General features: G+C 37.0%; 1 protein-coding gene across 2 annotated transcripts in view; it reads left to right on the top strand.

The window, feature by feature from the left end:
• Positions 1 to 17,090, top strand: part of RORA (RAR related orphan receptor A) — a 382,970-nt gene that overhangs the window by 159,197 nt on the left and 206,683 nt on the right. The window lies entirely within an intron of this gene.

The raw sequence follows: 17,090 nt of genomic DNA, 5'->3' as shown, positions 1-17,090 counted from the left end.
TTCTATAGTACCAAATAAATCGAGCATTACAATATTCTTCAAAGTATTCACTGATAAATAATCTTTCCCACTTCTTAATTTTTGATTAAAAACTACTTGTAATAACGTGGGCTGTATTATTAGTACAAGAAACAGATCCATGAATGAGGTACTTTGACTGAAATAGCCTTGAGGAGCTGCTGCTTGCTCATCACTCCTTCAATCTTCCCTGGCTGTCAGTTTTCCAGGATTTTGACTAAGTATGCTTAACAAATTTTGGCTCGCTGGCTGCAACCATTGGTATACATTTGTAGCATGTCATGGTGAGTATGGTAGAATATCTGTACGTGATGAGGAGCTGTAGTGAAATAATTCTAGTTTAATACTGCATTCAAGTTAATTTATGCCACCTTTTTTCCTTCGTTGTTGATAGGACTGAAAGTTCACACATGGCATCTTGTCTCTGTCCCTAACAGGCATAATCTGAAAATACTTTTTTGTTGTTAGTTGTGAATTTTCTCATTCAGACTCTTACTGCCTTGAGATAGTTATAAATTTTCCCTTTTTTATTTTTACTGATCGTATTATTGGGACATTTGAATTGATACTCTGCATATTTGCATGTGCCCGTTGCTTCATTTCCAGATGTTGATACAAAGGCTTAACCATCACAGCATGCGAAGACAGCACCATCTCTTGGGCTTCAAATACTGTAACCATGTGAGTAGGCTTCCCTGAATTAATTCTCTCAAATGAGACCATGAACTGTGAACTGAAGATAACTCAGGAAAAACAGTTTACAGAATTTATGTAGCCTAACAGGCCTTTAATTCCTGGACCACTTATAAATAAATGAGGCAGATACAGCTAGCAACATGTTCACGATCTCAAATATTGAAGCTGCTTTTTTCCACAGGCTTACACAGCTACGGCTGTGTTCTTGTGTCTGTGACCCAAGTAGAAACCACGTACTGTGTAGTGATGAATATACCAGAAAGAAGGGTAGCAGCACTGGTGTCTGTCTTCAAATTGAACAATTAAGGTTTAAAATAAAAAGACCTTTTTATCCACTGGAATTCTTTGGTGGAGGGGTAACATTTGAAAAATTGTGTCATCCTTGATAACAAATAGGAGCGGGCAGAATCAGCAACTGTAATCAGCTCACGGGAGGTAAGTGCCACCCACACCAAAAAATGTTGGCTTCAGTCTCCGGCTTTCTGCACTTTTGTTCTTTGTTGATTAGAAAGCTAAAGGAGGAGGAAAAAACAACCTTCAAGTCAGCCTTACATAATACTTTGTTTTGCAAGGGTTCTACTAATCATGTCAATACTGAGCCTCTAGTTTTTGGTAATTACATTGGAAATGCCCAGTTTGTACATAGTAATTCCAACTATAATTACCATGAAATTATATAACTACAAATTACCCTGTCATGTGGATGGCCTAAATAAGTATGTACAGTACCTGCTCTGTGATAACAAATTAGAATTACATGGTTGGTTAACTAGCAGTAATATGAGATTTTTGAAGTGGCCAACCAAGCTGGCTAGTTATGTGGGGAGAAAGTGTGGGGTTTTTTTCATGATGCTTGGTTTAGATCTTCGAATAATAGATTATTTCTTTCCTGATACTTCCTTATAGGAAAAAAAAAAAATTCTGACTTGGGGTTTGTTTTTAATGGACATTTATGTTGTATCGAATCATTTGCTTGGTCACTGCCAGCTGCTGTGTTTGTTCACCTGGGTGCCTACTACAGCTTGTAGGATTTTGCCTGTTTGATTCATTTTCTGTGTAGTGACTTTTAACTGAATGTGTTAGAAAAAGATTGCTTTGCTTTTTTTATCATCGAGCATTTTGTCCATTTGCAGCAAAAAAGTTGATGGAGAAAAGACCTGGAGAGATTATATACAGGTACAATCTTTTCCTTTCATTAGTTTTTATTTGAGGAAGGGAAAAATCATGTCTGAAAGTCATATACATCACAAAACAGGCTGTTTGCTGTGTCAGAATCCCTTTTTGAAACATCCATACTGTAATTCTTTCTTACAGACAAAATAGAAATAATATTGATCTTTCTCACTTGCACTTAATCTCTAACTTGTGTCCTGGTTTCAGCTGGGATATAGTTGATTGTCTTCCTAGTAGCTGGTACAGTGCTATGTTTATGAGTTAGGTATGAGAAGAATGTTGATAACACTGATGTTTTCAGTTGTTGCTAAGTAATGTTTAGTCTAAAGACAAGGATTTTTCAGCTTCTCATGCCCAGGCAGCGAGAAAGCTGGAGGGGCACAAGAAGTTGGCACAGGACACAGCCGGGGCAGCTGACCCAAACTGGCCAATGGGGTATTCCATACCATGTGACATCATGTCTAGTATAGGAACTGGGGGGAGTGGGGTAGGGGGGATCACGGCTCGGGGACTAACGGGGCGTCGATCGGCGGGTGGTGAGCAATTGCACTGTGCATCACTTGTATATTCCAATCCTTTTACTATTGTCGTTTTATTAGTTATCATTATTAGTTTCTTCTTTTCTGTTCTATTAAACCATTCTTATCTCAACCCATGAGTTTTACTTCTTTTCCTGATTTTCTCTCCCATACCACTGGGTTGAGGGGGGAAGTGAGTGAGCGGCTGTGTGGTGCTTAGTTGCTGACTGGGGTTAAACCACAACATATGACATGATGGGGAAGAAAGGCACACCTGAAAAACAGAAATGGTAATACTGGGTCATTTGAAAGCCTAGCTAGTCTAGAACTGCAGCACCTCAAAAGACAACCTAACTATGAAAGTGGATTCATGCTTCATGTATGGAGGACGGCTAGTTTTGCTAATAGTCTTCCTTTATCGTGAGAGCAGAGGTGCAACCTTGACAAATATGAAACTGGTGATACGTAGTTTTCTACTCCAGGAGTGGTGGTGTACTTTTTGTAGTCATGCAAAAACAAAGATATTACTGAAAATGGCTTCTGCATCTCAGTAGGCAAGGTATGGAGGAGGAAGTGAGAGAACAAAACCTTCAGATTAGTGGGGAAATTGGACGGAAAATCCCCATCCTCGGTTTTCATTTTTGCTCCATGTGGATGGTGTTGTCCCTAAAGCCCACCAGGTGGCAGCATGAAGAAGTTGTAGTTACATGCTAGGCCGTTTGTCTTGAAGCTGCATTTGGGGGGCGATTTGCCATGGAAAAAAAATAATTGCTGCAATCAGAACATATTCAATATGGATTTTATTGTCTGACTGGACCTGTCTTTGAAACCGGTGTGTGAGAAGACTTAATCTATCTCTCTAATATGCTTGTTTTGGTTTTATTTCATTGTTTTTAATCTCAGAGTATATAGTAATCTCACCATGGAAAAGACTGTATCACTCAGGACCTAAAGTTCTTTTATTGAAGCTTAGAACTTTTCCCTCTTCCAGTGGTATTGAATCTTTGTGCAAAGGTTCTGGCAACTGTTCTTTTCATCTGCAAGAGTCACCACAGAGAAATGTGTAATTGAGAATAAAACATTTTTCGCTTTTCAGCCTAAGCCATGCTACTTGTAAAAATTGAGCTTTCTCCAGTTGACTTTAAATTAACTTTCATGCCTTGATTTGTGGTTTCTTTGGTCTACCCTTAAATAAATTAGGTAGCCACCTACCTGAGAGGGAAAATTCTCAAAGAGGTTTACAACTTCATCTCTTTGTTCTTATCTAAGTTTTTCTTCTGTGTTTCTTGCAGATTCTCTTCCTTATCTAGCATCCTCTCTTCTGAGGGTTATACGTTTACAGAAGCAAGTAGTTCCAGCTAAAGTTTGCCTTGTTTACATGCAATTGCTACTCCAAATGCATGCCTTCAATGCACAATAATTTATTTCTGACAGCCTAATTTGTTAGTCAGTAGCAGTGGCAGACAAAAACTAGTAGTAACAGGGTTAACCAGTATCCCCACAGATTGGTAGCAGGCCCTAGACTGATCTTTGGAAATGGTCATCTTTGTTGTCCAATTCCAGAGTTTGACAGACATTCCTTTCAGTTGGTGTTTCAATTACTTATGCACTGTTCTTTTTGGTTCAAGCAGATATCAGTTGTGCTATATGCAAACATATATCTATGTTTAAAAAAAGTAACACAGGAGTTCTTAGCCTGGGAATGATTCAGTTATTTTTTTCTTGTTTGTTGTCTACCTTCTGCTTTTCTTATAGCTAGGTCCACCGCGTCTTTTTTGTCTGTCACTCAATTAAATACTGTGCAAACCAGTAGAAAATCTTCAGAGTTTCATGCTGGGAATATGTTTTAAACAAATGTCCTTTAAGGTGTGAATAAACATGGTGATTGGGTATATTCCAAATTGTATAGGGACTCTGGTTAGCATGCAGTGTTTATGAGCATAAATAATTATAATGAAAAGTTTTCCATTCTCAAATTCTCCTTTTTCTCTTTGTGTCATCTATAAAGAATCCATCTTTCAGAAGGTGCTGAGTGGGAACTTGCTAGCAGAGCAGTTTCTCATGGCTGTTGTTTCATAATTGGAACATCTCAGCTTCTGTGAGAGTTTGTGGTAATTTTGGTTGCAGTGAATGAAGATAATTCAACAATGAGCCAGGTTTTTTTAGCTGGCTCAGTGCTTAAACTCTCAATAAGGTCAAGGATTGAATTTAGGTAGTCTCAACTTAAAAAAAAAAAAATTGCATAATTATTTAGATTATTTCAGCTATCAGAAAAATGTTTTATTGCAGAGAACTTGTTTGATTACCTGAGCTGTACTTAAAGCTGTTAAGAGATGTGGTAAAAAGGTAATTGATTAATGGGGTTTTAATCTGGAAGAGGGTGGGATTTTTTCATCACTTGTTAGTTTCTTTTGAATGTTTTTGTACAAAAATAACTGTTAATTCAGATATCTGCTGATGTGATGCATTTATGTAAAAAGCAAGAGAATTTTTCTTCTACAAAACCAGTTGCGTTCCTCTTACAAGTGGAAGATTTCTGTGCAAACGTATCTTTGTTCACTGAATATGTTTTTAGGACACATGCTCTCAGTCATATTTGCTCCAACTCAAAGACTTTGCTATTAGTGCTTCTGAAATCAAGAAAAGTCCTTCTGAGAGCACCAAGTTACTTGTTTAAGACTGCAAGATTTTGTGTGATCGTCATCTGAAGAAGGTTTTTGAACTCTCTTATCAGTCTTCATTACTCTTTCAAACTGGTAGCACAGAGTTCCCCCCGCCCCGCCCTGCCAAAGTTAATATTCTAGTATTGGAGGTTGTGTTACATTTATTTGCTATCCCAAAACTTTACCCATACAGATTTAATAGAAAACTTCTTACATCGTGGGACTGTGTAAATAACTGTACAGAACATCCATGGTTTAATAATCCCGAAGTAAGCCGAGGACATAAAACATATTTCCCACTGATGCAGCACTTTCCTGTTCCAGATGTATTCAGCATGGTCTAGTAGTTCTTTCTATACTGTGCGTGCAGCCTACATCATACATTTAGTGCATCAGCAACTGCATTAACACAAATAATTTTATTCTTATTTAACTTAGTTTCTTCTTACTTTGAGCCTAAATATCACCAAAGCTAGAAAGCTACCTGGTCTGTTTGAAATTTAGTAAACTGAGATAATAAAATCGTAGATTAAATGTGAACAGGGAACCTAGTAAATGACAACAGAAATAGAAACAATGATGCTTCAGAACGGTTCCAGTTGGTGTGTATCAGAGGACTGATTCTGTCCAGCCTCCTGTGGAATGGGATGGTTTTGCCTAACAGAAGTATTTATGTTACTTGAGAATTTTGCACTGTATACTGTGCCAAAACCATGAATCACTCACTTTCATGCTGGATGAGATAACTATAAACAGCAAGCAACTGGCGTTCTTAATTCACTTTGCAAATTGGTATAGAGTCTGAAGGTTACTATCTGACAGAACCCTGGTAAACAGCTTAAAAAACAGCAAAATATATGTAACTGTCATGGGAAGAGTAACCAGTATCTGGTGATACTTATGTTGTTTCTACAGTACTGATACTTTTCATGCTCCTTCTTTTTTGCTCTTTTAGACCAACAATGACACTCTGTATTTTTCTTCTAATAGTTAAATTTTTCTGGTTGTCTCTGTGACTCTTTCATTTTGATATTCTACCGTGTTTTCAAAAGCAGATGAAAGAGTTAAGAATGTCTACAAATACCAGTCATCTGCTATTACTTTAGCGTAGTATATTTATGGTGTGAAGGCTGGCATGACTAGATTCATAGCCTCGATAGATAAGAAGTAATGCTTTTCCCAGCCCAGAATCTTTATAAATGCCCTCAAGAGTTCTTGCTCAGTATATAACCTTGTTGTTTCAGAACTCACTAATGATTTGGATATATTCAAGGATTTTATTGAGATTCTTCTCAGTAAAAGAGATGAGGATTCATATAAGACTCATCTGTTGAATTTCTTGAAATTCTTAGTTTCTTATGATATGGCTTCACTTTGAATTTGTCTGCATTCTTATTTGGGTTCTTTTCTAATACCCATTCTGTCCATGCACACAATTCTCTCTGCCAATCTCTCTTGCAACCGGATCTAACTACAGCTACCAGTACCCTGAGCTCATCTGCTGGTTGAATTAGAGAAGAAATGCTACTTTTATTCTGACAACTAACTAGACCACTTTTCAGAGAGTGTGCAGCCTACGTCATACAAGCACATTGCTTAAGCTGGTAAGAAAGAGTCAGAATGGTCTCGGCTTACTGTAACACTATGAGATGTACTCCTGGAAGTCATAGCATTGACAAAAGGCTTGGCAGCTCCTGTAGAGAGACAGAGGAACCTGAGAGAGTTTTCTGAGGTGACTGCTGTACCTAATCCAAGGTAGCTCTGTGCTTAGGGAAAGATACTAATCATTTGAGCTAAGTCTATAATGAAAGTATGCTTTAGAGAAGCTGGAAACTGAATAGCTGCCTACTGATGAAAACAAGATTATACACATTTAAAGCTTGACTGTGCTTCACTAACTCACTATGTATCACAAGATGTTTCATTTAAAAACTGGGACAGTGGGTTTTTTCTCTTTAAAGTCTGTGTTAGGGAAGACATAATTATTAATGCTTCAGAAAATTATTTATCAAGTGTTCTGAAATGTATGTTAACTTAGTGATGAATCAGAAAAACATCTGAAGTTCATGATTTATTCTGCAGACTTAGAATTGGTTTATGGCCTTACATGAAGGAGAATTCTCTGTTGGTTTTGTGTTTTTTAAGGTAGTTTTAGAATAACCAAGGAATTGGCACCATTTCAAGGAATGCTAATGAGTCTTTTACAGTTCAGGTAAGTCAACCAACCGGTTGCCTTTAGGGCTGTGTGCTGTCTTGGCAAGTGTGCAAGATGAGGGTTTTAAGTATATGGTATTTTGAAGTATCATCTCAAGGAATCATGCACTTCGGAAGAACTCTAACTTCTGAATCTGAAGTTAGGCAACTGATAACGGTTCCTCAATGAAGTATTTTATTAGCAGAGATTTTAAAGAGAAAATGTCTGAACAGTTAGAACTTGGAACTTCTAACTGGATAAAATGTATCTTATCAACATCTTTAACTAGTAATGTAAGCATTTTAAGTTGTTTTCCATTAGGGATGCCTGAAGAAAAACACATCTCAGTATGGAGTAGCATATAACACTTCAAATGTACACTATGAATCGAAGTAGCTAGGGAATGTGCATTGCTTCTAGTGCAGTCCCTCTGAGGCCTGGCATTCAGCTTTACAATTAGAACAAAAATATAATTTTGTAGTTGACGGTTTTGCATTCCTGTTGATTACTCTTGAATAGAAAAGGATACTTATAACTCATCAGCTTAGAATTTACTAGTTCATTTTATTGCGTCTATTGGAAAATTAATTCTCAGGAAGTTTAAGGATTACAGCTGTAGAATTTAGGCTGCAAAAAGAATTAGACTCTAACAGTGTATATTGAATATAATTTTTTTTCAAAAGTTCAGTTGTTTTATTAATGAATAGTACATCATAAAACATTTTATAAAAGATGCTATATAAATGGAACGTCTCATGCAACATCTGTATAATTTGTATTAGAATAAATGATAAAGCAGTAGTACAAGGAGTTCTTTAAAATACACAGATTAAGGCCGTAACTTGTGCAAATTCTTCAGATTTCTGACTTTTCCAGTAAGTATTCAAGTGTATGGGTTGGTAGAGCAGCCAAGATCCTAAAGAGATGTCTGTTCCCATTTTAGAGATTCCATAAAGATGTTACAAATGGCAGTGCTTCTGGTAGCTGCATTAGGCTGTATGGAGATTTTTGTATGTATAGTCTGTCGGACAGGAGGAATAGGTTTATGTGGTACAACATGTTTCTGATTCTGTCATACCTATGTAATAGTGACGCTGACCATTTGGAGACTCTTGTTTTGCTGACACACTCTTGTCAGTCAGTAGCCAGTTGAGCTTGTCTTCTCAAGATCTCCAGAAGCAAGTTTTTTTCAAGGGAGAGCATGTATGTTTCATGTTCATATAAGCTGTTAAAAAACAAAAGCCACAAGGTCTAAAGTTTTGGATTCGTTTTTTCCTATTAACCAGATTTTGGTATTGTATGCATCAGTATTTGCACGAGAAGTATTTGCATGTGATTAAAGAACATCTTTTATAGGGTTCATCTGTTCCAGAATTGGTAAGTGAGCCAACTAATCATCAGTGCTGAACTTAGAGACCTGTTCATAATCAACCCATAGATTTTCTTTCTAATAAGAAAAAGAAATAGCAAGAGGTTACTTTTATTGAATTGGTTACATTTGTAAGTTATTTTTATTTCTATATTGAGCTCTCTATTTGAAAGGTTCTGTTTTACAGTTTGGGCTCTTGAACATTCTGAGATGTTAATGATAAAAGTAGATTACATGAGATGTTTAGGTCAAAAAACCAGCATAAACTTAGTGTTCGGATCATGAATTCGGTCAGCTAAATCTATTAGACTCATGCGTTTGCTTGATTTGCTGAATCAGTGTATGATAACATCTACAAGTTTATGGTTTTTACAAGTAGCTGAAGATTGGTACGAAAACAAATGGACAACACAAGCAGTTGTATGGCTACTTTATATAGTACACTGCTTTACAAGTAAGTGATACAGTGCGACAATGCACTGGAAAGCTGGATGCCTGCAGTTAATGGAGACTTTCCATGTACAACAGCTAGACTTACACCATTTCAAGATGAGATTTGCCTTTCTATGAAGGAAATACTGCCAATTCTGTCATAAAGAAAAAGGCTCCAATTCAGTGAACAGGCACCTCTGTTTTTTCCTTAATGGCCCACTTGTGAAGTAGAAGCAAAAATCATTGTTTGCTTTTAGGTTACACCAACAATTCATTAATAGTTGTGATGGTACGTAATTTGCCAACCTAAAGCTTTTATGTATTCAGTTCTGGAAAGGAATTGCTGTCACAAAAAGAAAATTGAGTGCTGGAAACTGTTTGGACAGTATTTGACAAACATAAACATTGGCAAATAAGGGAGTCCATTCATAAGCTAAACATGTAAGTGATTTTATGTCTTGCTATTGATTAGTGCTAAGGGCATACAATCCAGAGAAGCTTTGTAAATTCCAATCAGAAAAGTGTTCGGGAAAAGCTCGTTTATTGTTCTCGTCCAGGAGGTGAATGTGAATGTGATCATGCTGCCACATACCACTGGTCCATTCTCTGTGTATGGAGAAAATCCTGTGTTGTTCCTAACGCTTATCGATTGCAGTTATTTACTTCCCAGTAGCTCAGAGTGAGACAGATGCTGCATTCTGTTAGTGATGTAAGCTCAAGTGACAAGTCAAAATAAAAGACTTGTCCAAATTACTTTAAGACAATGAACATGATGGCTTCTCATTGACAGCATGTTAAATATTAATTTCTCAAACTGTAAGTTTGAAAGGCTTTGACATGTGTCAAGATTCTGACTATTTAAAACCAATCTTACACAAAAATTTCTTATAGACTGAAAGAGCAAATGTTGACTTGTATGACAAGCAAATAAGACTGTAGTCTGTCTGTATTAAAAAAAAAAAAAAAATATCTAACTCTCAGTGTATTCCCCAGACATAATGTGGGCTATTATTTGAAAATATGTAGCTAGCGCAAAGCTTGTTAATTGCCTTTCATTCATGCTAGGCAAATGTTCCTAAAGGTACTGTCCTAGCCAATAATAATACCAGTGAAATGAGAAAGGAATAAATGCTGTTGCTTTAAGAGCTGCTAAATGCTGTATTTGTGAAAAGTAGAGCTTATATAAAAACAAAAGGGAAGAAACAGAATCTGTGCTTCTGAAGAAGGCTGCTATTCAGATAACCCTTCTGAGAAGGAGGAAAGTATATTTTCTAAGATCTTCTGATACTAAAACCCTTTTACGGCTGTTGAGAAAAATCTCTCTGACAGAGGATTTAGTTTCTGCTAATCCTTAAGGGACTTGTTTTGACAGAGTCTTTATAGAAGATTTTCTCAGTAACTTCTGATTTGTTATAAAAGAGCAATTACTGATTTGTCCTCAAGCACCTTTTTGATGCATGCTTGTTAATGAAGTTCATGTACATACAGGAATGAGGAAGAAAAGCCAGTCAGAATTGTTTACTGTGAAAAAGCAGGAAGATTTGGATTTTCCTGGATCTCCAGTTCTCTTTCTAGCCTACAGGGTACTTAGAGTCTGGATTTCATTTAGTGTGTTATGTGGCCTGCTCGGCAGTTTGTGGAAACGGATCCTGCTTTCTCTTTACAGTGGGCTATATATTGTTGTTGCCCTTTCTAAGTGTGAAGACATTTCCTTATGTTCAGAGTAACGCCTACCATTAGATTTCAATCCATTTTTCTAGTAATTTGCACAGGTAACCAGAAAGTCCTGGTTTTACAGTGGTTATGCTAGTTAAGGGGAATAAACCAGCTTTCTTGAAATGCCTTTGTGTTGCTTGTTCCTTTTTCATGAAGAACTCAAATATCCAACTATATGTCCCTTTTCAAAATCAAAGATAGTACTGAGAATCCACAGAGAACAGCTTAGCTCTGTCAGTTTTCCTAGTTCTTATCTTACAGGCTCTGTGACTGTGCACATGTGCTCAGCTTACAGAATAATCTAGGAAAATAGGGCTGCGTTACCAATACTGTCTGGGTCTAATAAAAAGGTGTCATGCTGTGTAGCTAAAAAGATCTTGGATCACATTCACATGATTTCCCATCGTTCTTCTGCCAAACTGTCTTGTCCCTGATCTAGAGGAACTGTCTGTGTAGTTGACACTGTAGTTAATTCATCTGTTGGCTTTGCTTCAGAAAACAAGCCTGGCTGTTAACCAGTGTTAATATTAATAGAGTAAATTTTTTTTTCTTCTAATCTGAATAAAAACAAAAACTATACAGCATACTAGAGTGATATGAAAACTATGTTTCAAAGGCAAGTCTGGCCTCTAAACCTCTTTAATTTATTTCAACTATTTGTTTTTAAATATTTTCCTTAATTCTAATGAGCATACTTAGGCTAAATCAACACAGTTTGTGCTTGCTGCACAGACTATCCAAACCATTCCAGTGGCAAATCACACTACCTTCTATCAAACACAGTATCCTGGAGCATAGTGTAATTTTTGCTGTAATAGTAGAGACATACTGAAGAAGTGCATACCCTCTCTCTAGTTAAGTTCCTCTAAAATTTAAGATAAAAATACCCAGTTTGGGGGCAATTCAGAATGACTGCCATTAAATAGCCCAAATCTCACTCACAGCTTGGATTTGTCAGTGACCCAACAGATGATCACTGTAACAAATACCATCCTGTTTGAATTTCAGGTCTGGAGAGCAAATAGTTTTGTTTCTTTTGGCAAAGAATGTGCATTAAATTTGCAACAAAATGTGGTAATTGATTTATAATAAAGGATAATTTCAGTGATAAACACTTCCTGACATAGCGGTCTAAGGCCAAAGAACAAATAAAGGAACTATTCTGCCCTTTGTTACCATTATTTTTATTCTGTCCTGACTTTCTGCTTTTGGAGAAATAGTAGTTTCTGTTACTTAGAGTAACAAACCTTGCAAGAAACAGCTTGCAGAGCTCATTCTGATAAAGTTGTCTAGAGATCTCTTGAGGAAATGAGCTTCTGGTAAAATACCAGGTATTTCTCACTTCTGGCAGTTCTGGAAACATTCTGAAAAAAGCTGTTCCTGATCTGATATGGGAAATTACTGTGGTGGAGCTGGAACACAGATATGCAAATACCTACTTCTGAGTAACAAGTGAAAAAGTAACTATGAAGACAAACTGGCATTTTAGAATCTTCAGGAAGGATTCTCTAATTCTTTTGAGGGAAGTTAATAATGTTAAGGGGAAGGAGGAGAAGTAGCCTCTATTTTTCTTTCCAGACATACTTGCTTTTAAAATGAAGAAAGCTACCCTCACACAAAGGCCTCTCAAAGTGCCTACAAGTGGATTTAGTGGAAAAGAGCCAGAACATTGTACGTGCATACTGCACACTAACTTCATACAGAGACAGGTGGTAAGAGCTTGCACTGTTAGCTGTGCTTTCTGTATCTACCATTTTTAAAAAAGCAACTGCTGAATGGAGAAGATGAGAAGAAATATGTAGCCTGTCCCTACTGGATGAAGTCTATCATTTTAGGAATAAAGCAGGGCCCCAGTTCCACAAGGTATGGACTATACCGTCTCTCAGCTCCACTTGACAAGAATTAGGATGAAATGTAAGAAGAGGTTCAGATGTGTTACCAGCTGTTTCTGTAAAATAAGCTGTGGTGTGAATAATGTAGTAGACTCCAACTTAGCCCTGTTAACTTCCAGTGATACTAATTAATCTTGACCCCTTTTTTTTTATTTTACCCAAAAGTCACATGTGGTTGTCTAATATCTAAAGGAAGGAAGAGTTGAAGAGAATGAAGCCTACATTTGTCTAGTTATGTTGCCAAAATGTGAAATCATATTTTTAAATAACGGAAGAATTATGGAAATTTGAGGCAGAAATGTCTGGCGTATTATGGTCTCTGCAAGCAGAGCTATGTAGAGAATGCCAGTGAGCTGGTTGCAGTATCAGAGCTGGAATATATCAGTTCCTTGTGTGGTCAAGATAGACTAACAGGGAACACTGTAAATGCATGTAATTGAGAGCTGTAACTGATGTCATGAGCATTGGCTCTACTACTCACAGAATTCTTACAAAGAAACAGTGGAGTATGTTTTTGCTCCAAGTTGCTCCAAATTATGTGATCATCAGTAGTCCTGGAGTCTAACTTAGTCTGACTGCTTGATTCCTGTATTCTTGATTCTACCCCTCAAACTCATTTTGCTACACTAACACAGGACATTGGGATATACAGCAAATCTCTGCTAGTTTTAGTTTATGATGGGTGCTTTATTGCTTTTTCAATAAGCCAAAATCTACCCCAAATACTTCACATTCAGGGTCATTGATACAGTGTATAGTTCTTTCATTATAAATTTGTAGTACAGTGGTTCTGGAAGTCAGTCTGATTTCCCTCCCTGGGTACTGATTTTCACCTCTGTGCCATTATTACAGATTTTTTTCGATAATTAAAACCAAATCAGAACAGACATCTGTTACTGCACAGAGGCATTTCTTGAGTGGTTTAACAGTTGCTTGATAGTCCAGCCACCTATGATGAACAGCCACAGATATTTTGCTTTCATACTGGCTTTCATGCTTAGCCAAAGTTTGCAAGAACCTAGCTTTCAGACTTTTCAATTGTATTTTTTAAATTTATTTTCCTTCTGTGTATGAGACAAAAATTCTCTGTAGAAGTGCCCAATGCCTAGTGAGACCATGAGAGTCTAACTGTAAATTATTTTCCTGCATAGTTCTGTCCTGAGAATGAAACCTGTCTTCCTGACTGCATAGGTTGGTCTGCATTACCTGTTTGCCCTGCTGAGAGTAAAGGAAGCGATCCTTAGGGCTTGAGGGAGAAGTGTATAGCCTTGCCTTACCTTCTCCTGGCCATGAGAGTCAGCTCCCAGGGGTTTACAGCTGTCTGCTGCCTCCTTCCTTTCTCGGTGCTGGACTTCTCTAGTGCCTGACTATGGTCTGATGTTTGATCCTGAACTGTATAAAGAACTGAATGAGAAAAAGAACTTTTGATCTGTTGTTTCTTGGACTTTAGTGATGTTAATTTTACTTCAATGCACAAAGCTTCTTTTCAGTGTCCTTTCTTTTTTCTTAGTGCCTTTGCATTTGGTGTTTGTGGGGTTCACCAGGCTGTTAACAAGTGCAGTTGATAAGGGGCTTGCTTCTTTACGCTTGTTATTCATGAAAGTATATATCCTGAGAAAGTTGTGATGCAGAGTTAGGTTTGAACTTGCGGGTCTCCCATGCTGCAAATAAATGGGTTGTCACTAAGTCACAGGTGCTCACAGCGTGATGGTGAAAAACAATGCGAGTCTTGAGGATGCTGATGGCATTTCTAGTACTGTCATTCATTCAAAGCAGGCTTTTGGTCAGTTACTTCATGAATATTCTTCGCTAGCAGATCTGAGTTTAACTGGCTTAATATGAATCAAAGTACTACTACTTATTGTCATTACTACAATATGCTGATTTTAGTTATATGTGAAGCCTAAAAATGTACTGATACCTTTTAACACTTCCCACAGCACAGTATGTCTATACTCTTTCATGTATTCCCACAGCATTTTTAGTTAGAAAGATCTTTTTTCCATGGGAAGGAACAAGCAAAAACGCTGCCTTGTGTTTGCCCCATCAAGTACTCTTGATTAATTGTATTTGGGCAAGAAATAATAAGTTCTACATCTGTTTGCAAATTTTACATGTATTTGTGCTAGAAATAAATAAAAATGTAGGGAATCAATCCCTCAAAGTTAGAGGGTATAAATATCTGTATAACTTTATAGTATTCTAACCTTAATTATAGGTTCATTTCATAGAGCCACCTTTAAACACTGTGGAAAAAAATATTTTTTTCTGTTTAATAGATTTTGATTAAGCCTACTTTCACTGTTATTTTGAAGATAAGGAAAGAGCATTGTAGGTGGACTTGAGATTTGGTCTGTCATAAATGTTGCAGTTTCAAGTCTACTGATAGCTAATTGTGTTAGGTTCAGGTACAATAGTGGAATGTTAAAGGTCTCAAATATTTCTCTCCCACCCATGATCTAAAAATCTGTATTTATTTTTTTCTAAGCTGTACTTAGAACTCCAGATGTGTTTGTGCATATGCAATCTGTGAGTAGCAAATGAAGACGAGATTCTGCAAATGTTCTGTTCAATGGGTAAGTGTACATTTGAAAACATGGATGTGAGAGCAAATTTCTTCTGGGTTTTCATTCACATGTGCCTAAGATCTGCTGAAAGACTGATCTTTCACTGAGGTCATGCTACACGCTTTGTGTACACCCAGATCAAATGACTGTCTATGTAAAAAGAAATGTCCGAGTTCAACTTCTTTACTCACACCGATGTATATGTGGCCACATACAAAAGCTACTTACACAAGTGGCAGTGAAGAACTGACTGGACGGTCCATGTATAGTCTTGATTTCAAGTAATTTGCACCCTTTTCAGTTTTGATCCCTTCCTGTCGCTTCAATCAGCTCCCACTTGTCTGCTCTGTTGAGAATGCTTAATGGCACAGTTCGGTTCACAGAGGTCTTCCCTGTCTGTGGCTCTTTTCAGATTGCCTGAATTTCTCCCTGTCGTGCTATCATCTAGTTACTTTACTAATCTACTCTTTATCTTTCATCTTCTCAGTTATAGCTTTTCACTGTATATTTTACATCTAAAACCTCTTGGTATTTTCTCTTAGGTGTATAACAGTGTTGTTATAAATTTACTACAGTACAACCCTACAGTATAATGGTATTATATACAGGATATATATTACATATACATATTATATACAGGATAACTATTAAAAAGCACAAAAAAATGTCTTTGCATATCATAATTTTAATCTAAATTTAAGAGTAGTTCGGGAGATTACCAAAGAAGCAATGGCCAAAATACAAAGCTTTATGCAGGTGGTTGACACATGTTGCAACTTCTGTTACAAGCAGGGTAACTTTGTGTTCATCAACTGGGTACTTGTAAGCAGCAGGAAGTTGCGAAGACTGCTAAAAATCAAAGATTTTAGGCTGTCGAATGTTTGATTAACCTAAGAAGAAAGCTGGAGTTTTGGTACAATAGAATTTTTCAGAATACTGAAATTCTCTACTGAAGAGAATTCAGTAGACTCTCTTTGAAGAATTCCTTTGGGAAGTGAAGCTTGGTGTTTCTTCAGTTAGTTTTCTATTCCCTGTATTTGCCATGTGAAAATGGCAAGATCCTATTACCAAAATATTAATTACTTCTGAGCTGTCTCTTGAAACTGTTTTCAGGGGACATTGTGAAATTTCTTCAGTTTTTTAACATAATGTATAGAGCATTGGACTCACGTACACTTGTCCTGTTTGGTCTTAGTTTGTGCTACCTACAGTTGTCTCGGTGAAGATCACTCCCACCGATGAATCACTGAGAGAAGACATCCTTGAAGGCAGGTTTTTCCAGTTTGCCTTATGGAGCTTTGGTTTAGTCAAACTTCATTAAAAAATCCTTATGTTCCTGCAAATAATTCCCTCTCACCATACAGCCCAGAAACATGAAGTTTGTATCTATAGATTCTGCTTTAGGAAATTTTTCTTGTCTCTTAGATAGTTGGGCAGGTGATCACGTGGGTTTTTATTAAAGAGCAAGGGAAAGAACAGTACTTAGGGCACTGCAAAAATAATGCACTCCTCTCTTAATTTCATAGCTCCCCACACCCCTCAGAATGAAAGAAAGGCAATCTATTAATCTAGTATTGTTGATAGAGCACTTGAAAGACCATGATGTGAAACACAGGAAATAAGTGTAAGAATCAAGAGAGACCAGTTTCGTGGGTTGAAAGGATTAATGTTTCTGTTGAGGTGTTTTTTAAATAGTATACAAAAGTCATGTTCAGAGGAAGAATTTAACTCCTGAATATAGAAAAGACCACAAATCTTTTCATATTAACAATATAAAAGGCTGTGTCTTGGACACTGTACTCCCTGACAGATGACAAGGTGTAAGATGGGTTCTCACTGTGCTAGCAGTAGA

This window comes from Harpia harpyja, chromosome 14, assembly GCF_026419915.1.
Source record: "Harpia harpyja isolate bHarHar1 chromosome 14, bHarHar1 primary haplotype, whole genome shotgun sequence".
In the NCBI taxonomy this organism is placed as follows: domain Eukaryota; kingdom Metazoa; phylum Chordata; class Aves; order Accipitriformes; family Accipitridae; genus Harpia; species Harpia harpyja.
Note: the sequence above shows the minus strand (reverse complement) of the source record. Positions and strands in the feature narration are given on the sequence as shown.